General features: G+C 36.5%; 2 protein-coding genes across 9 annotated transcripts in view; one reads left to right on the top strand and one right to left on the bottom strand.

The window, feature by feature from the left end:
- RANBP6 (RAN binding protein 6) overlaps positions 1-20005 on the bottom strand; it is a 247349-nt gene that overhangs the window by 117792 nt on the left and 109552 nt on the right. The window lies entirely within an intron of this gene.
- IL33 (interleukin 33) overlaps positions 3417-20005 on the top strand; it is a 32299-nt gene continuing 15710 nt past the window's right edge. The window contains exon 1 of the mRNA XM_010960648.3: positions 3417-3566. The gene's annotated coding sequence lies outside the window, so the exon portion shown is untranslated. The remainder of the gene's footprint in view (positions 3567-20005) is intronic.

Raw genomic sequence — 20005 nt, 5'->3', positions numbered from 1 at the left:
ATATCAGCTTTCTATTGATTAGTATTTGCCAGCATATATTTTTCTATACTTTAATTTCAATTTATAGATTTTGTATATGTTTCTTAAAAACAGCATATAGATGGATCTTTTCTTTTTAAGTCTAAAAATAGTTGTTCTTTGACTGGAGCATTTAATTCATGTAATGAAATTATTGATATATTTGGGTTGAAATACTCTATTTTTGTCTTTTCTCTTTGTCTTTCCTTTCCTATGTTTTGTTCTCTCTTCTTTCTTGATTTGTATTGTATGGACAATTTTGTTCTCTCTCCAGTCTTGATTTCGACTGTATAGAAAACTATTTTTTCCTCATTCTATTTCTCCTCATTCTATTTTTCCTTCCCCAATAGTTTGGAGTTAGTTATGTGCCTGATATCTATTATTCTGAAAATCCTCCTGGAAAATGTAATAGGCGTGCTTAATGTATTTGAGCCTAAATTCAGCAATATTTTTATCCCCCTTTGGACAAATACATGGTCTTAGAGAACTCCCGTTCTTATCATCACCTCTCCAGACTTACGGGCTACTTTTGTCAAGTATTTAGTTGTAACTTATTTTTCTTAATATTACAATATATTATTATCAACATTTATAGTCAATATTTGTTAAGTATTACTTCTATATTTATTATACTCTTTGCTCTTCAATTCCACTTGAATACGAATACCAGTTGACCTACTATTTGGGGTCAACTTCCTCTGCCTGAAGTATGTTCTTTACAACTTCATTTTTGGAAGCATGCTGGTAGCAAACCCTCAGTTTTAGCTTTCTTTTTAGGAACAAAATAACATTGCCAGATCTAGTATGTGTCTGTAGGTCAGCTAAATTTCAGACAGCCAGGTTTCATCTGCCTTGAAAGCAGGCAGTTGGTATGGCAGATTTGGTATTTGAGAAGGAACAGGAAAGGAGAAAGAACTACATGTCATATAACCTGGGGTGACCACATCTCAGTGTTCACCTGTTACTCTAGCCTAATTATTGATGACACTCTTTTCACTCTTAAAAGTTTTACAGTTTAGATAAAAAATTCTATGGTCACTTGAATAAAGCCCAAATGACCGGTAGTCCTCCTGGCTTCTGGAGCTATGCTTTCATTTGTATTCAATTCAGATAGCTTAGGGACTTTCACTTCCAATGGAATGGAAGAGATTACGGCAATGTTGCCATTAAGAATAACCAGAAAGGGCAAATAAAGCACTAAAAACAAGCAAACAAGCAAAAACACATTTAAAGATAAGAGAAAGCTGCTGAAGCACTGAGGATGAGTAATTAAGATGCGATTAGGTGAAGCTACAGCTGCTTTTCTTCCAGGGGCATTTTCCAATCCCATGTATACACCAGGAGGCAGGGAATCTGGATTCTGTCTGGGCAGAAGGCCAGGATACAGAGACATCGGCAAAGTCTTTGGTTGTCTTGTGGGGCTGGAGAGACAAAGTTGGAGGCTTAGAGGATCAAGAACTCAGTGAAAAGAAAGGGCTGAGGAGAACTGAGCCTGACATACAAAGAGTTTTCTCCTCAAAACATTTGCAGAAGTAAGCAGTTGCCTGAGGCAGAGGCTTAAAAAAAGTTTTTAGAAAGCCCCTTGAAAGCAGAGCTGAAGTTTTGGAAGTTTTTGTTTTGTTTTGCAGTCTTACTCTATTGAGGTAAGAATTACAGTGCATGACTCCTGGGAGAAATTTTCATAATTAAAAAAACTGATTAATCCAAAAGAAGCAAACAAAGAAAATAAAGCATAAATCAGGGGGACAAAATATAGAAAAATAAAGCAAGATGGTAGAAATAAATGCAAATATGTCAATAATCACAATAAATGTAAATAGACTAAGTAGTCCTGTTCAAAGACAAATAATAGTCAAACTGGTTGAAAGCAAACCAAAACAAAAATCAACAATATACTGCTTATAAGAGACACTTCTTAAATATACAGATAAAGAAGGACATTTTGTAATAACGAAGAGTTCAGAGTACATAATAAAGCCACCTATTCATCCCTTGTAATCTCAGTATTTCCAAGAATTCCCAGGGTGGAGCATGATGATATTCCCTTGGTTGTTACCTGTTACCTCTCCCTCCCATTTATTGCACACAGCTTAATTTCCAATCAGGATGGATCATCTTGGCTTCCTTCTTGCTTTGTGCCTGCAAAACAGAAGGAAGCAAAGAGCACTGGCCCAGATGCTTCCTGTGTCAGTTTGACTTTGCAATGCAATTACTCTTTCACTGCATTATCCTGAGAGTAGGCACAGCCCTCTTCTTCCTTGCTTACAAACACAACACTATGGCTTGTCACAGATAAATGCTCAAATTTGGGAATGATGAAAGGGGATTACTACACAGAATGGGAAACAGCTTTAAACTGGATCACAGATCTTAGTGTTCCTCAGTTCCTCAGTTGCTCTTTCCAAAGGGGACTCTATCACAGACGTATCTTTCCCATGCCATGGTCAGCTACCTGTTGCTATCTCATCTTCACATTCCCCTGGATTCCAGAAACCTAACACTCTATGCCGCAGTATGCCAAGATGAGGACTCAAAGATTCCTCTTACTTAATTTTGCAGAACATTTCCTTCTGCCCCTTCATTTCAAGTTCACCCTTCTAAACTGGTGGGTTGGATGGTTGTGGGGGTTTGCTAGGTCTGCATGTATATAACAAAAAGCCCCACCACTATATCTCTCTAAGTACAACAGCAGTCTTCCGTCTGACGTATGATCTTAGAATGCAGAAATAGCCCAAGTTTTAAAAAAGCATCCCTTCACCCCTTCCTTGCTATGGTTGTATTATAGATGCCAGAGGAGAGGGAGACGGGGCATGTAGAAGCAAAAGTTTTCATAAGGTAGGAAGAGTTGTGATCTATAGTGCAGGATTTGCTTTTGCAACAAAAAACAGTATCTTCCATGAGATTCTGGGGATGAATGGAAGAACAGATGAATAATGAAGAGCAGACAGGCTAGGCAGATCAGGTATACTGAGATGTATAAAGTATTTGAGAAGGTTTATCTGCAGATGAGCTGCATATTATTGATATGCAATACAGGTTGATCCTATGTAAAAAAGAGTTTGGAAGAATAAACTGACCTCTTAGTGACTGTAAAAGCCAGTGGCCAAAAGGAAAAATATAAATAGCAAAAGAATTTCAACATGAAAAGTGCTGAAGGTGAAGTTGCGAAGTTCGACTCTGAAGGGAGCCAAGTTGTAATGTGTCAGGGCAGAGGAAGGGTTGTGAGTTGGAGATGGGGTGGGGTTGCATATGAGATAATCCTGATATGAGCTGGAAGGATAAAAACACAGAACATAAAAGCCATAATTGCTGGATTGATTTTAAGATGGAAATGTGGAGAAGGCAGAAAGCAATGAATCTTAAATGACAGGCTTGTAACTATTGGCTCTTTACACGCGATTAAAAACCTGCTAAAATCTCACCTACTCAGATCTCCCTTCTGCAGCAGTTTGGTTCTCCGCCAAACTTTGAGCAATAAATAGAGCCTGCAAGCTCTCTGAACACAGAGCTGCAGCCTTTGAGGGGAGAAATCAAAACAAGATCACAAGGTAAGAATGAAATCAATATTCTAGTGGATTTTTAGTTGTTTTGCAAAGTAAAAACCATGGAGAGTTTTTTTATTTCTATAAAATAAAGGATTAGGTTGATATATTATTATTGCCAACAGAAATAAAAGTTGATGATAATAGTTGCTACTAACTTAGAATTCCATTTTGCTTTCTTTTGGGTGATTTGTAAAATTATTAATAAATTGCTATAATAGACATATATAACAGTCTTATAGTACATGTTCCCCTCCACCACCATAAAACTTCATCAAAAAAGTTGATAACTGTACTTCCTAGTCCTAATGCTTATCCAAAGAGAAATCCACTCACAATCATTTACAATTGGTTTTTAAGAAAGAGGGACAAATACAAGAACTGAAAGGTGCCATCTCCTAAAAAAAGTCCTCTCAAAAATAAATTTGTGAAAAATAAGGAATTGATATTCTATAAATGAGTAAATTTAAAAACTCAGTTTTCCTACTATTTTTCATTTAGAGCGAAAACTGTTTTTGTTCTATTTCTTGCTGTCTGCCTCGTGCGAATTTTTTCTCCTTACTCTTTTCTCTGCCTTATCTTTCCTTGCATGAATACATGCCTTCAGACTCTTTTAATAAAGAAATGACACAAAAACCTAAAATATTGTGGCTGCACACTATTTGTTTCCAGGTCTTTGGAGATTTGAGAGTGGAAGATCTAAGACTAGGTGTGGCTGGATTTTCCTGACTCTCACTCCCTCCTCAGCACTGTGCTTCTTCAACTTGAATCTTCCCTGTATGCCACTGTATGCACTGCTTTGTGCCATCCTATGCTGTTCCCTCCATCCCCACCTACTGCTTCTCACACTTGTCTTTTGAATACTTACTGCTCTTCTTTTAATTTTGACCCTGTAAAGGCACAGCTCTCTGTTCATAAAACTTCAGAATCCTCTATTTCTTAAAGTTAGGGTACTTGAGCTGAGTCACATAGCTAGGTAGTGTCCTTAGATAGTAAAGAACTGTCATGGGCAGCAGTCTCTGAAACTCAAATTTCACATTTTTTCCTCCAGTCTTCTCAGAAAGGATCTTGGATTTCCTACCAATTGTTGACTGGTGGCTGCATAATTCATTTTCCCAGCAGTGTACTGACCTAGATGTTTTCCTCTTTCCCAGAATGTACTGATTTCCTTTTCTTACTTATAAAGAGGGAAGAATTCTGAGGGGAACTTTCACTTACGGGTTGAAATAGGGCTGAAAGTAAGGTAAGACATTGAGAAATGGGAGCTGTCACTCCTAGCCAGAGTCTGTAGAGGATTAAAGACACAGTTTGCAACTAACCTCAGGGAATGTACCTGAGTTTCAGCTGTAAAAAGTTCTGCTCCATGGAGGAATTAAATCATTACAGGGAAATACCATGGGAGGTGAGGAGAGGGGATAGGGCATAGCACTGAAGGAAGAAAAAACTCCAAGGATTGTTTATGCCAGTAATCTGACAGTGTGAGGTCTTTTTTGGAGATATGAGTGCAGAAATAAATAAGAACTGCAGAGAGGGCAGCACTGGGGGAAGAAAAATACATACATCAGGGAACATATATGTCAGTAAATCTGATAGCATGAAGTCTTTTCTGGAGATGTGAGTGGGACTGCCAAAATCAATGTATCTTTCATTCAAACAGTTGAAACTTTGGCAAGCATGACGGGAATCAAGTGACAGAATTCTCCTTCTGTTATATCTTGGTTTGCAGCAGGGACATTAAGAAACATTAAGACTAAAAATAATCTCCTTGAACAGCAGAAAGAAATCTTATTTCTATAAAAAAAAAAAGTGATGCTTGGTTCAAGGACTTCAGGAAATCACAGTAGAATCCCTAATCTCTTTTCAATTTCCTTCTGGGTTCTCTGGTACTGATACTTGTACGCAAAAGGAAACTTTAAGGGGACCTAGCCTTAGGGGACAGGCAAAGTTCACTGTCTGGGGTGGTAGAGGGGGAATAAGGAATTTGGGGCACTTTCTCCCTCCATCAGACTCCTGGCCCACGCTCACATGCTGCCCTTGTTACTGTTCGTGTGAAGGTTTTTGCTCTAAGTAAAGAGTACAGTATAGATTAATAGTTAAAAAAAAAAAAAAACCCACAGATTTTTACAGTCAGACAGTCCTCAACTACATGTATCATTGACTAGCTGTGTGACTTTGGATCTTAACTTTCCTGAGCCTGAAGTTTTTTTCTCTGTTGTAAAATATAAATCAAAAACAAAAACAAAAAATAACAAAACGCTCTACCCTAGGGAGATGTTGAGATGTTTATGAAGGTAAAACAAGTCAGAAGGAGTCATGAAAGGTAACTGTTAGTCATCACTGAACATTTACTAAATGTGAGATATTCATTCCATAGTATTCCATTTAATCCTCATAGTACCTTTGTAAGATAAATATTATCTTCTCCATTTATAAAATTAAGCAAGTGAGATTTAGGAAGATTATACTAACTCAAGATGATACAATCAACAAATTTCAGACCCAAATTAAAATGCTTCAAGTTCCGTGAAGGGAAAAGAACAAAGATGGATTCCAAATGACTTCATTTAGTGCATCTCTAATCCTCCTTGTGAAGCCATTTTATATTCAAAGTTCCCATCATTTTCAAACAAAAGTATTAGTGAGATAACATTAAAACTTTCCCTTGTTTTCTTTAAGGCTACATTGACTTCCGCCTGAAGGAAAGAGTTCCTGCCAGCCATTATTCTCTTACATAATTTGTTTTGCCATTGCCACCAATAATGCTAGAACCAAGGTATCTGCTCATAAACTTGGCTTCACTTTTAACCAGCATACCAGTCTACATGTATTTTCCCCTTCACTTTGAACAGCTCATAAATTGCACTATCATCACAATTTTCCCCAGCAATCTGAGAACTCCTGCAATTGAAGAATGTTTTGCTCATTACTTCTCTTGAATTGCCTGGCAAAGACTCAATATTTTCTTAAAGAGTTTGATAGAACTTCATAGTTTTACTTATCTGCTGTGTTCAAATCTCAGCCTCTCTTAACTTCTTAGCCTTTCTCTATTCTGAATTTATTAGTTTCTAAAAATTTTCCTTCCTGAGGTTTTATTTTTTCATTATCTTTTATACATATTCATGTGTTACTTGTCCACATTCTTTAGCAATCCTGTTTAAACAATGCTTCATCCAGTAGTCAGCATGAATGCTTCATACTGGTAAATCAGTATAAATTTCCTTGAGTAGATATTTCTTTCTAATCTTTTTTAAGAGCTTGAGCCACAGACATAGGTGCTAACAATCATTCTAATGTAATTTGGTGGCTATTTTTAGCTTTCCTTTTTTTTCTTCATTATGACTTGTATAAGAGCCATATAACCTCAATGTATATGTAGCATTACTTTATCAAAGAGGGTGCATATTTTTACTTCACTCACTTACACAAGTGCCATATGGTTTGCGAAACCATCATAATTATCACTTTGTGATGACAATTATGTTTAATAGAATACATTGGATGTTATTGTCTCAAAGGAGTATAAGATGTTTACTAAAAATGTTTGGAGGGTCCCATGCACAGGATGTGACAGCTTAATGCTTACATCTGGCTGTCCAATTATTATTACCTTTCATTATGTCAAGTGGAAGGATTTCTCTTTAGTACTGTGAGGTCCATGAGATCAGACTCAGCATTTAGAAGCATTAAAGTCATTTGCATTGCGATGTGCCAGTTGGGGAAAAAACTGTTTAAAAATTCTTGTATTTTTTTTAATTCATAAAAGCATAAAAAACCAGAAGTCCACTTTTTGGCAGCATCCAATTTTTTTTTTCTGGTTATTTGTGGCAAATGCTCCCAAAAGAGCATCTGGGTTTAGACTCATTGGCTCTCCCTACTCTCTAGGCAGAACCATGCAGTGACTAATATCCCCTAGGATTGTGGTTCATTGTTAGGTTATATGCAACACCTTTTCTTGGCAAAAAAGGGGGATACCTCACATTCTTTTGCTCTGCATCATTAGGTGTACTCAGGAAGAGGTCATAACTGTCCAGAGGAGGAAAATGATTAAGTCTTATCTTGGAGAAGAGAGGTGTTTAGCACAGTCCACTCTAGTACTTTTCACCTTAAAGCCAGCTGCCAGGTAACCAAGACTGAGTCTACTTAGAATCCCATGTAAGGATGATGGCATCAGCAATCTGGGGAATTGCTGCAGCCCCAAAAGTAGGCAAGGAAGGAGACAAAGGCTTGTCATACCAGGGTGGACAAGTTTCCAGATCTCTGAGTTGTATTTTCTGATTGTTGCACAAGGTAGCTCTGTTGAAACTTTTATGGAAATTAAATATCCAGCATTTGGTTTGTGGCTTAGCTTATTCAGGTCAATGGCCAGGAACTCACATCTGTAAATGGCAAGCTTCCACACTCTACATTTTTAAATGTCTTCTAACAATCAAATTAAATATCTAACACATGATGTATGTATCACTGGCTGGTCATTTGGTTGCGAAAGAAAATCTTAACTGTCTATCCAGGGGTGATGTTTAAAACATTTAACAGCTGGCATGGCATGAGCGGAGATAAGTGAGAAAGGAACCAGCCATGTGGAGCATATCAGCTGAATACCAGAAAGAGACTCCCATTCTGACTTTGAACTATACTAGCTAATTTGGGATAATGTGGTAGTGAAGGTGCTGTAGAATATTTAAAGATTTACAGAATGTTTAACAACCTGACCAGTGTTGCTGTCACCATTCAACAGGCATATCTCAGACATAGGAGAAAAATCCTATAAAAGTTATGTTAATAACTTTAGTCTTTGGACAAGGGAACACTTTCACATATTATATAAATATATTTAAAATTAACTTCTGAATAAAGGCAACCTGAAATAATATTTTGACCAGAAAACAGTTTTTAGTGCTTTTCCCTTTTGACCATCATTATGGACTCATGATTTTTGGTGATACTGTAATTAACTCATTTACAGACTTGTTTTGATTAACTATAATTTTTTGTTGTTTTCAGTCACATTGTCACGATTTGGCACACAGAAGTCCCTTTATGGTGGTTCATTTGCTCTTTTTCTACCTACCTCAGAACTTTAAAATAAGCATCACTACTTTCAGGCAATAAGTTATTCAGGCTCACCTTGCATTTCTTCTACAAAAAACATGAAATCAGCAATTATCCAAAGAGTCCTAATTTCTTCAGTGGAGAACATATTAGACTACCAAAATCTGGGCACTGGAATATATTGGATTATTTCATCTTAACACTGAAATTAGAGCAGTTCAATTATAGAGATAGGGGAGGAAATTATACATTACATATATAATCATGAGTTCATATTTGCATTATGAATGGAGTTCTAACAATACTATACTACATATCTATTTGAGTTTTTATCTACTTCATTAATATGTCAAAATATATTATTTTTATTTTGTTATGAATATATAAACATTTCTTTGATTTACACTTTGGTCCAACTGTTTAAGTTCCTTTTAACTTTGAAAATGTTGATGTCTTATTAATTGACAGTTTTTAAAACCTAGTTGCTACATTAGTTACTGGAGGATGTAGAAACCTGCCTAACAGCTTACTTTGTAAACAGGATGTTAACTAAAGTTTGAGCTTCAATGTCTGTACAAGTCATTTCATTTTGCTACTATTTGTCCACCCAAAATAATGTAATGTATATGTATATGATTATATGTATATGATTTTCATAATCAATTTTATACACAAACTTATATACATAAAAAATTTTGGTAAACAAACCCAATTGGTGTTTTATAAGAATAAAATAGCAATAAAAGTACTATATTGGCAATCTGTAAAATTAATAGTAAAAATAGTAATAATAGTACCATTATTGGCAATCTATATATTTTTTTAAAAAGAACACCTCAAATAGTTACTTACAAATTTTGAAAATCTTGTCCTCATACAAAAATTTTTCAGTTTATCCTTTCTATTTCTGAAATATCATGCTTTTCTCTCATATTTTTATTGATTTTAATATATCAATTTATATATCCATATTATTATACTTTAAATTTTACTTAAAATACAACATTGTTTAAATCAAAATGTTTAAACTAGGGGGAAGGATATAGCTCAGAGTACATGCTTAGCATGCACGAGGTCCTGGGTTCAATCCCTAGTATACATCTCCACTAAATAAAATAATAAATAAATAAACCTAATTACCCTTTTCCAAAAATGTTTAAACTAGCTGCTATAGAAGTATGAAGGTTCCTCAAAAAATTAAAAGTAGAGCCAACATATGATCCAGTGATCCCACTTTTGGGCATATATGCAAAAGTATTGAAAGCAGGATGCTGAAGAGATATTTGCATTTTATTGTAGTGTTATTCAAAATAGCCAAGAGGTGGAATCAATCCAAATGTCCACTAATGAATGGATTAAGAAAATACAGTATATACATACAATGGAATATTATTCATCCTTAAAAAGAAGGAAATCCTGCCACATGCCACCATAGGGATGAGCCTTGAGGACATTATGCTAAGTGAAATAAGCTAGATACAAATACTGTATCCTGTATGATCCAACTTAGATGAAGTGTTAAAGCAGTCAAACACAAGAAATATAAAGTAGAACAGTGTTGCCATGGGCTTGGGGAAGGGGAAATGGGGAATTGCTGTGTGATGGATATAGTTTGTTTTGTAAAATGGAAGAGTTCTAGAGATCTGTTGCACAACAATGTGAATGTAGCTAACACCAGTGAAATGTCCACTTAAAATGGTTAATTAAGATGGTTAAATTTTATATTCTGTATTTTTTTACCACAATTAAATTTTTTTTTCAGAAAAAAAGCTTTAAGCATGAGGGCGGGTGTGGAATGTTTAAACAATCCAACTGTATTTAAAGATGTTATTAAGTCAATGTCCAGAACATGTTAGTTGTTGGCTATTTCATTTTAGGATTTAGAAAAGGCCAATGGGGATTACATTTAGACAAAAAATATATAAAGAGAATTTGTATCACTTGATATGCTTTAGCTGCTATAGAATAACAAATTGAACATGGCTTAAAATATAAGGACTCTTATTGCTCACTTAACAAAAAGTTCTGAAGTTGGTAGCCCCAGAGTTGGTGCAAAGAACCAAAGACACTGCAAAGACCCAGGCTCTTCTCACCTTTCGGCTCTGCCATTTTCACACTGACCATAATCACTCCCTTCATGGGAGAAGATGGTTGGCCCAGCTTTGAGCATCTCACACTTACAGAGGACAAGCGAATGGAAGTCAAAAAGCTCTTACTTCTAAGGAGAGAAATTTTCCCCCAAAGTCCTAGGCCCACCTCCCCTTTGTCTCATTGGCAAGATCTGGGTCACATACCTACACCTAGACCTACTGATGGCAGTATTGCCAATGAATGGCTTACGTTCTGCATAACTAACATTATTTCTTTGGGGAAAGAAAAAAGATTTGCCAGCAAAGAAGCAAAATTCAGGGTAGATAACTCTCAGTGTCTTCTAATTTCTACAGAACTACAACCAGTTTTCAGTTTTTAAGAACTTCTTGCCCATTCCTGAGAAGGGTAGTCAAATTTTTTTCAAAGTCACCCTAAGGATTCTGCCTTAGTCTGAAAAACACCTCAAAAATCTTTAATTTGATTTTCAATTCTTTTAGGACAGAAAACTAAGTCTTTAATCAGGCATGTCTGAAGCACTTCTTCCATATTAAGGGACGAGAGGAATGTGTCTGTTTCCCATCTGACCATTTTCTAGTCAGCTCAATTCATTCTTAAACACAAATGTTGACGCCCCTTTAATTTTCTTAACCATGAAACAGAGTGCTTATTTAATTCTGTCAATGAGTCTCTTTGACCACCATACCTTACAATGCAGAATCTTTACCTTTTAGAATTCACTGACAGTCTCTTATTTCCTTTAACTTAAAAAATTCATTAACACATGATAAACACACAGAAAGTTGTACGAATCATCACTATAGAGTTTAGTGAATTGTCACAAAGTGAACAAACCTACGTAACCATAAAATGAAACAGAAGAGTAAAGAACTCCAGAAGCCTCCTCATGCCCTTTTGTAGCCACTTCTTTCTACCTCAAGAAAAGACATTATTATGTATTCTAATATCACGTATTCAATTTGCCTGTGGGCGTTTTGAACTTTTTATAAATGAATTCATATATTATATACCTTTTTGGGTCTGGCCTCATTCATTCAACATTATGTTTGTGAGACACCTCTGTGTTGTTATACATAGATGTAGCTTGTTTATTCTCATTACTGATTCAGATTCCTCTAAATGAATGTGCCATAATTTATCCATTATAATGTAGATAAACATTTGCATTGTTTCCAGCTTGGAGATATATGACTAGGCCTGCTAGGAACATTCCTTTACATATCTTTTGGCAAACATTTTTATACCTTCTATTAGGCATATACCTTCAAGTAGAATTGTTGGGCCAAAGGTAGGTATACGTTCAGCTTTAGTGGATACTACCAAATTAATTTCCAAAGTGTTTGTAGCAATTTACACTCTCAGCAGCCATGTATAAGAATTCCAATTGTCCCAAATCCTTGCAAATATCTGGCATTTTCTGTCTTCCTCATTTTAGCCATTTTGATAGGTAGGCATTGTGGTTCTTCTTCAACTTTAATACATGCATTTTCTTTACCTTTCCTAGAAATATGTTGTTTCAGGCTAGGGCAACAAGTATTTTTTCCCCAGACTTGAGTTAGCTGATAAACACACTTTAGAAAAAAAATATCTTCCCTAGGATTGTGATTTTGGAGTTGAGGTATTCCTCTGTTGTGTACCAGCTGCAAGCAACATTAATTAAAGAGGAAAACATGACAAAAACAAGCCATTATATTGTATTTGGGTTTCAGAAAAAAATAGTCAGGAATCACTTTTTGAAATGTTATACTACATTAGAAAAAATGGACTTCTCTTAACCCCCTGATCACAAATTGAGTTTTTATAGGCTTTGAATATATCATACTTTAAGAAAATTTAGTCAAGTTATTGTTGAATCATTATGAGCTAATAATAATCCACCCTCATTAATTTTCTTAATTAAAACATTGTTCAAATATAATTTAATTTAACAAAGTATCTGCTTTGTGTAATTTATCACATGTATTTGATAAACCAGATAATATAGAGGCTCCACATGTGACATCAAAGCACCAAAAGCTGATTGGCTGATTGGTTTGGTTTGCTGCTGTTGTTTACTTTTTGGGGGTTTTTTTGTTTTGTTTTGTTTTGGTTTGGTTTTTCATTTTTTTTTAGTACAAGACAATTCTTATCTTCTGGTTGGGTGTCAGGAACCTTAAAATAGAAAGTTTGGACAAAGTAAAAGGCATTTTTAGAACTTATATTTAGTCTTCATAATATAATTAGCAGCACTTTACTAACCGGTAGTTGACTTCCATCCTTAAAGAGGAAATTTTTTTTTAAAAATTTTTTATTTTTAAAGCAGATCTGGTACATTTATCTTCCACCAGTGCAAATTTTTGCTATGTCAACTGCTGCTTTGGGTTGCCTTCTCTTGGTCCTACATTTTAGAGACTAGAGTCCTTCTTTTCCTGTTACCATAAAACATATGGCTCATCCTTTCAGAAGCTCCTTCTGTTATTCCTTAGTTTTCCAAATCTGCCTTCAAATGAAGTCTACTAGCCTCCAGGTTCAATTCCAGAAGTATCCAGTGGCATCCCTATGCAGCAGGAATGGAAGTTAGGTACATTTTCATTGGCTTTAAATATATATCTGTGGCATCTGGAATAAATCCTTCTTATCAATGTTTTATGTAGTTAAGAAATGTAGTATACTTAAATCAGCCTGCTTCTTTACAAATGAGCCAATTTAAAAACATATATTGCATTCTACTTTGAAGATGCACTTCAAAATCTATAGCTTTGCTTGTCTGATCTCACGTTTCTCTTAAAAAAAGAACAGTAAATCATCTGCTAGAATTTCAGATGCTACCCAAAGAACCGTATTCTTGTTAGGATTTGATATTGTACAAATATTAAGCCACTTTAGGCTTTGGAATCTGGGCACTATTCCCAGAGTTAAAGCTGACATTAATGGGCAAGTTCCCATCTCTGGTTAAGCAATGTTTTGGTATATTGTTGCCAATTCCAGATGCTCTCATACTTCTTGGTATAAATTTGTGGAGAATTGGGGAAGATTCAGAAATAATTCTTCCAAGCATACATATACATAGGTGCAATCACTATCTTTTTTATGAATAAACAGGGATTATACAGTTTGATATATCATCATTGCCTACCCTTGCAAGTTGTCTTCCTTTGTGGATCCAGTTATAAACTTTTTGGAAAGCAAAACATGCCAGGTCTAAAGCAGTGAACTGAAACAAAACAGGTTGGATTTTATCTCCAGTTCCGCATGCTGATTTTATGACCTACTGACTCAGGTATATTCATATGCTGTGGCTTGGCACCTGCTTTCACCTTGCGTATTTCTCAGCAAAGACTTTGTCTAGGCTGAGATTTTGCCCCCACTCCTTTTTCCCCTGCCACCTTCTACAAACTGCTGTGCCAGAACTATTTTCAGTGACTCAGTTTTAATCAAATTTTCTAAAACCTTTCTCACTCTACCCTCACATTGTCTTTAACAAGCTAGAAGGAAACAAATCAAGGCTACATCCCCTTATCCTCATCCAAAACAGTGGGCAGTATCATTGGTCCCTAGAGATGGCACACTGCAATGTGTAAGAATGTATTTAAACATTAAATTCCATATGTGAGACATAAATACAGCATCAAAAGTCCCCTGATAAAATGGAATTGTTCCCTATAGTTTCTTCACACTTTGTTTTTCTTTGCTGTTGTTTAATATTTTGAAGAAACAGCAGCAGGTTATACAGGAAAGAACAGTCATAGTTACGGATCTGTGAGTTGGGGATCTATGTTCTGGTCCAGGCTCCATCATGTACTCACTCACTAGCTGTGTTATTTTAAGTAAGATCTGCTTTGAGTGTCACTTCCCTTATCTGTAGAATAAGGAGGTTTAGGCCAGCCCTGTAGTTTCAAATGGTACTCAGTGGACTGCAAACTTGCTTTAGTGGTTCTGCAAAAATCTGATGCTAATTCCACAGGTTCTGTGGCTACTCTAAGACTAAAATTTATCCATAAGCCAACCAAAATTTCCTTTTTGCTCATGCAAATAGCTTCATTGTCTTTAGTGACTGACTAAAGACTGATTACAGTCTTTTCTCTTTTAAAAAGTGTTCTGTTGTTTCATCATTAATATATCACGATGTAGATTTCTTTTATTTTTAACCTACTTGAGATTCATTGGGATTTTTAGATCTGAGGATTAGGGTCTTTCAATAATTCTGGAAAGTTCTCAGCCTTTATATTTTCAAATATTATTCCTTTCTTATACTGTCATCTCCTTCTAAAATTTCAAATAGATACTCATTAAACTGCCACATTCTGTCCTCAAAGTCTCTTGTCCCTCCCCCCGCTTTTTTTTTTTTTTTTATATTTTCCATCTTTATATGTGCTTGGATTGTATTCCAAAGAATATCTTCAGATATATTTTCTAGTCCACTGACTCTCTTCATCTGTGTCTATCTTAATCAATCCATGGAGCTTTAATTTCAACAATATAGTTTTCATTTCTAGATATTCTATTTGGATCCTTTCTGAATCCATTCGTTCTCTGTTCATGTTTTCAATCTTTTTATAACTCTACCTAAACATATTAAAATCAGTTGTTTTATATGTCACTTCTGACAGTTCTAATACATTGAAGCCTTTATAGGTTGGTTTCTGCTGTCTGGTCCCTCTGTGGGCTCTCATCATGGTGCCTAGTATTCTTGTTTGCTTTAATAAATGTTGACTGCAAGTTACTCATTCACCCTAGGAATTTTTCTATGTGAATACTTCATGGCTTGGGCTGCAGCTGATAAGATTTATCAAGATAAGGTTTTAGTTTGCCTTTCCAATTTGTCTTGGAATAGTACCAACCTAAAACCATTTTATATTTAATTCTCTATTTCAGGCTTTTGGAAGCACACAAATAGTGTGATTTCAGACTGCAAACCCATGTGCGGGCTGACTTTTAATGAGGTGATAAATTCTCAGAGCAATGGTTTCCCTTCCAGTTAGTGCCACAGTTGAAACAAACAAGTTTGCAAGCTGTCCCCTCCTGCAGGTAGGCAGAGGGGAAGGAAGGGGCTGAACTGGAAGCCTGTATAGGAGCACAAGAAAGACAGTCAAAAGGATAAGAAGACCCTGGCTTTTATGCACCCTCTTCAGTTTTGAAATGAGAAAACTGGGACCTGGAAAGCTGAAAAACTTTGTGGGGATGGAGCAAATCCTGGTTCTAAGCTTGGGAATGGGAGGTCATTCTACCTCTGCTTCTTCAAAAATCACTAAAGACTTGGTCCAACACATACCTAGATCTCCAAAGTATGTGAAGCATGGGGAGGGGCACCCAAGGCAGATAAAATAACACATTGAACTGAAATGTTTGCTCACACTAAAACTGCAGGGCTGCCAGCCAAACAGAAAGCCAGCTTCTTTAAATGGTTTAGAAAAAGCATTGACCCAAGAACAAGAAGACATGGGTTCTATTAGGCTGAGCTATATAAAACTGTCATTTTTGTATGTCAAAATGCAGTAGTGCCAGTTTCACACTGCTTAACCCACAGTTCCAGATCCTCCACTATGCAGTGATTTTTGAGATCTGGACAGGGTTTCCAATTCTGTTCAGTTGGTGATGCCTGCCTTGCCTAGTTTGTAGGGTTTTTTACAAGGACTGATCCAAATTACACAAAATTTACTGAGTGCCTGCTGCTTATGGACAATTGTTTGGAAAACAAAAGATGACTAAGGTATAACCCTTGTTCCCAAGGAGCTAGCAGTCCATTGGAGGAGGGAGGGGGGAAATTTGGATATGATAAGCAATTAAGAGAGGAAGCAATAAATTCTGCTGATTGTGGGTAGTTAGGGAGAGAGAGGCATTTGAATTGGGCTGTAAGGATTAAATAGAAGTTTCCCAGGGAAACGGGAAGAGGCATCTCTAGCAAGAGGAACAGCTTGAGCAAAGGCATGGAGGTGTGAAATGTGTGGTAACATGGAGGGAGGGGCTGTGTGAGGCTAGAAAAGGTGAAGAGGCAGGTTGTACCAGTGTATAAAAATGTTTGGTTAAGACTGCATCCTGGTAAACTGTAAAAAAGCATAGAAGTGCTTTACAAATTTTGTGTTATTCACCATGATGACATAAAAGAAAGTTTCCCTAAAAAACTCATACCATCCATCCCCTCCACTTACAAAAGGTTTAGCTTGACAGATTTCTTTATAGAGTGTTTCCTCTCCCCAGGGGAAATGTTCTCTCCCAGATCTGGGTAAGTAGCATGCAGAATCCTTCAGAGAGATGGGGAGTAAGGGACAGGAAGTGATTCAGTTTGAGTAATGAGAGTGCTGTCTCACTGTTACCCAAACTTCAGCCTTGCCTTTTCTACATCAATTTTTCTTATCTCCTCCAAGAAAAAAGTGAAGCCACCACAACCAAAGGAGTAGAGGGTCAGTTGTGAGCACCCTCGCATTTTACCTTCTCTCTCTGCTTCCCTGAAAAATTTCTCAGAATTAAGTCATACAGTGTTGCCCTGCTTAGTCATACTCCCCATTTCCTCTCCCTCCTACCAGCCAGGACCAGTTTTGGGACGTTGACTTCTTCTAGTAATTTTTTAGTACTCAACAATGGGTTTGTATAATTCCACCATATCCTCACAGATCCCCTGCCCAACCAAGAACATGCAAGCTTGACAAGGCAATGAACATAATTTAAAACCCAGGAATTCAATTCCACCTCATTCTACTAATGTCTCCCATAGAAAAAAAGAAAATCAAATGGGCTTGATTTCAGATTCTGGTGTTGCTACTACATATTAGCTAAGCGGCCTTTTGCAAGCTACTTAATCTCTCTGAGCCTCTATTTCCTCACTTCTAAAATAGAGGCAATTATATTCAAATACTAGTTCATGGTGACAATTAGACATAGTATATGTAAAGTATTTCACTCACAAGCCATTGTAACTATTATCACCATTATCATCATCACCACCACGATTATTAAGCATTTGAACTAATGCAGACCCTTGCTGATTTCATTCCTTCCTTCTTACTGTCTGTTGTCCATCTGTTTTTCATAGGGTAGCCAGAGCACTCTTTTAAAAACAAAAACTAAGTCACATTCCATATTACTTAAGACTCTTCTTTGGCTTCCCATTGCACTTTTGAGTAAAATCCAAGCTCCTTCCCTTGGCCTCCAGGGCCCAGCCCTACCTGGCTTCTCTCACCTTCCATCTTCAATCCCATTACATTATACTCTCCCCACTGCCTAATCTGCTCCAGCCACACTGGACTTCTCAGTTCCCTAAACACTACAAGTTTTGTCAGGGCCTTTGCCCCTGGAGTTTTCTCAGTCCAGAAGGCTCCCTCTCTGTCCCCTCTCTTCTGTATGTTCTTCACACCCTTTGGGTACAGCTTAAATGCCACCTTCTCTGACCACACTACCTTAGTACCATGCTACTCCCTTTATTTTCCTTACTAGCCTGATTCTTATTTATGTTCATAAATGATTCAATTGCGTGATTATTTATTCAACATCTGTCATTCCCCAAAACGAGTAAACTCCAAGAGGGCAGGAAAAAGTTTGCTTTTTCACTGCTGTATCCTCAGCACCTAGCCCAGCACTAGACAAGTGTTTGATTTATTAACGTTATTTTATTGTTGTTATTATTAGGCAGCACTCTGTGCTGTAGTACGAACAGGTACAATCCAGCACCATTTGTGAACTCAGGATTACAAGAGAGGTCAGGATTTTCTTATAATCATTACTAGCCATGTTTCTTTTCAAAGTATTTAACTACTTTCTAGGGCATTGAATACTGAACTTTCTATTTCCTGTATCAACCAAATTTTCCATGATGAACATGTATTTTTAATAAAAATTTCTTGTAACTCTGCATTTTAACAAGACTCCTAACAAGAAATCAATCTGATTAAATTAATTTCAAAAGTAGAATCCACAATAAGGAAAGAAAGACCAGCAGCTTACTTAACATTCTTAAGGGTGTCAGTATTTTAAAAGATGGAAATTGCTCATCAAAGAGCATTATCTGACATGTAAGTGAAGGGTAATGATTCAATAAACAATTTTCCAGTTGATCAGATGCAGACAGTTTGACAAAGTAAAATGAAAATTTTTATGCAGTTTCTCATGGGCTAATGCTAGTGGACTACATAATCCCTGGCAAATAATGGGCACCTAATATTTGTTGAATGTAGGGAGCCTTCTGCAAAAGAAGCAACCACATACTTGGCAACTTTGGACATGACTATATTGCTTACATTTTTATTGCTGCTGCTGTTGTTCAGAAATGAATTACCAACTAAAGAATTTCCATTTAAGAAACTATTTCTTAATTAATTAAAATCTCCTTTCAGATTTTTTATTTTTTGTAACTTAAATATATGTATTTCCTCTGGAAATTTCCCCTCCTGCTACATGCACACTCTTTACCCTGTCCTCCCTCCGTTTTTCTCAAAAAGCTCTTTCTACTTCCTTTTATTATCTAAAATATGGCTTTCCCCTGGTGACACCATTATTCTCAAAATCCACTCTCTTTCACTGTGTGCCCATCTCCCAGGGCCAATAGAGAAAGCGGACACTTCTAATTTTCCACTGGCCTTGGTAACCCCAACCCTGGGATCAACTACTTATGTTAATTTCTTTCCATTGTGGTTACCAGGGACCCAGATGTCCTTTTTTGATGGTGCCTCTACTATTGTAACTCTTGGTGACATGAGTGCCTATTTTAAAAACTCCTTAAAGTACTCTTCCACAGCTCACCCAAAAAGCCTCATCCTGACCACCACTATCATCAGAACATCTCTACCTCCAAGATAGGGAACATTGGAAGTTCATGTCCCTACACCTTACATTTCACATTTCTCCCATTCTCTAGCTTTTCCTCCTCTCCTACACAAAGAAGCATGCTTCCTCCTTTTCAAAGATGACACTTCCACTAGTGTTCTTTCCCTCTCTCTCTTCTCTGTCTCCTCTGGGACTTTATTATATCAGTTTTCTCCTTTTCATTGACTCCTTTTTTTTTCCTGCATAGAAACGTACCTAAGAGTCCCATATCCCAATAAAAAAAATCAACAATAACAACAACATGTGTTAAGTTCCTATTATGTTCCAGCTGCTGTGCAGAGTGCTTAAAATATACCTTCTCATGTAATTCTCACAACCACCCAATGAGTCTAAATTATTATAAGAAAAGTTATTATTTTGAGGAAACTGAGGCTTTAGAGACATCAAGTAACTTTCCCAAGATCACCTAACTAGGGAGCAGCATCTTCCCTTCTTCATGCTACTGTCAAGACACCACTCTCTCTTTGCTCCCATTCATTACTATATCTCTT

The sequence above is a fragment of the Camelus bactrianus genome, chromosome 4, assembly GCF_048773025.1.
Source record: "Camelus bactrianus isolate YW-2024 breed Bactrian camel chromosome 4, ASM4877302v1, whole genome shotgun sequence".
NCBI classification, from domain to species: domain Eukaryota; kingdom Metazoa; phylum Chordata; class Mammalia; order Artiodactyla; family Camelidae; genus Camelus; species Camelus bactrianus.
The sequence above is the reverse complement of the archived record's forward strand: the minus strand, read 5'-3'. Positions and strand labels throughout refer to the sequence as shown.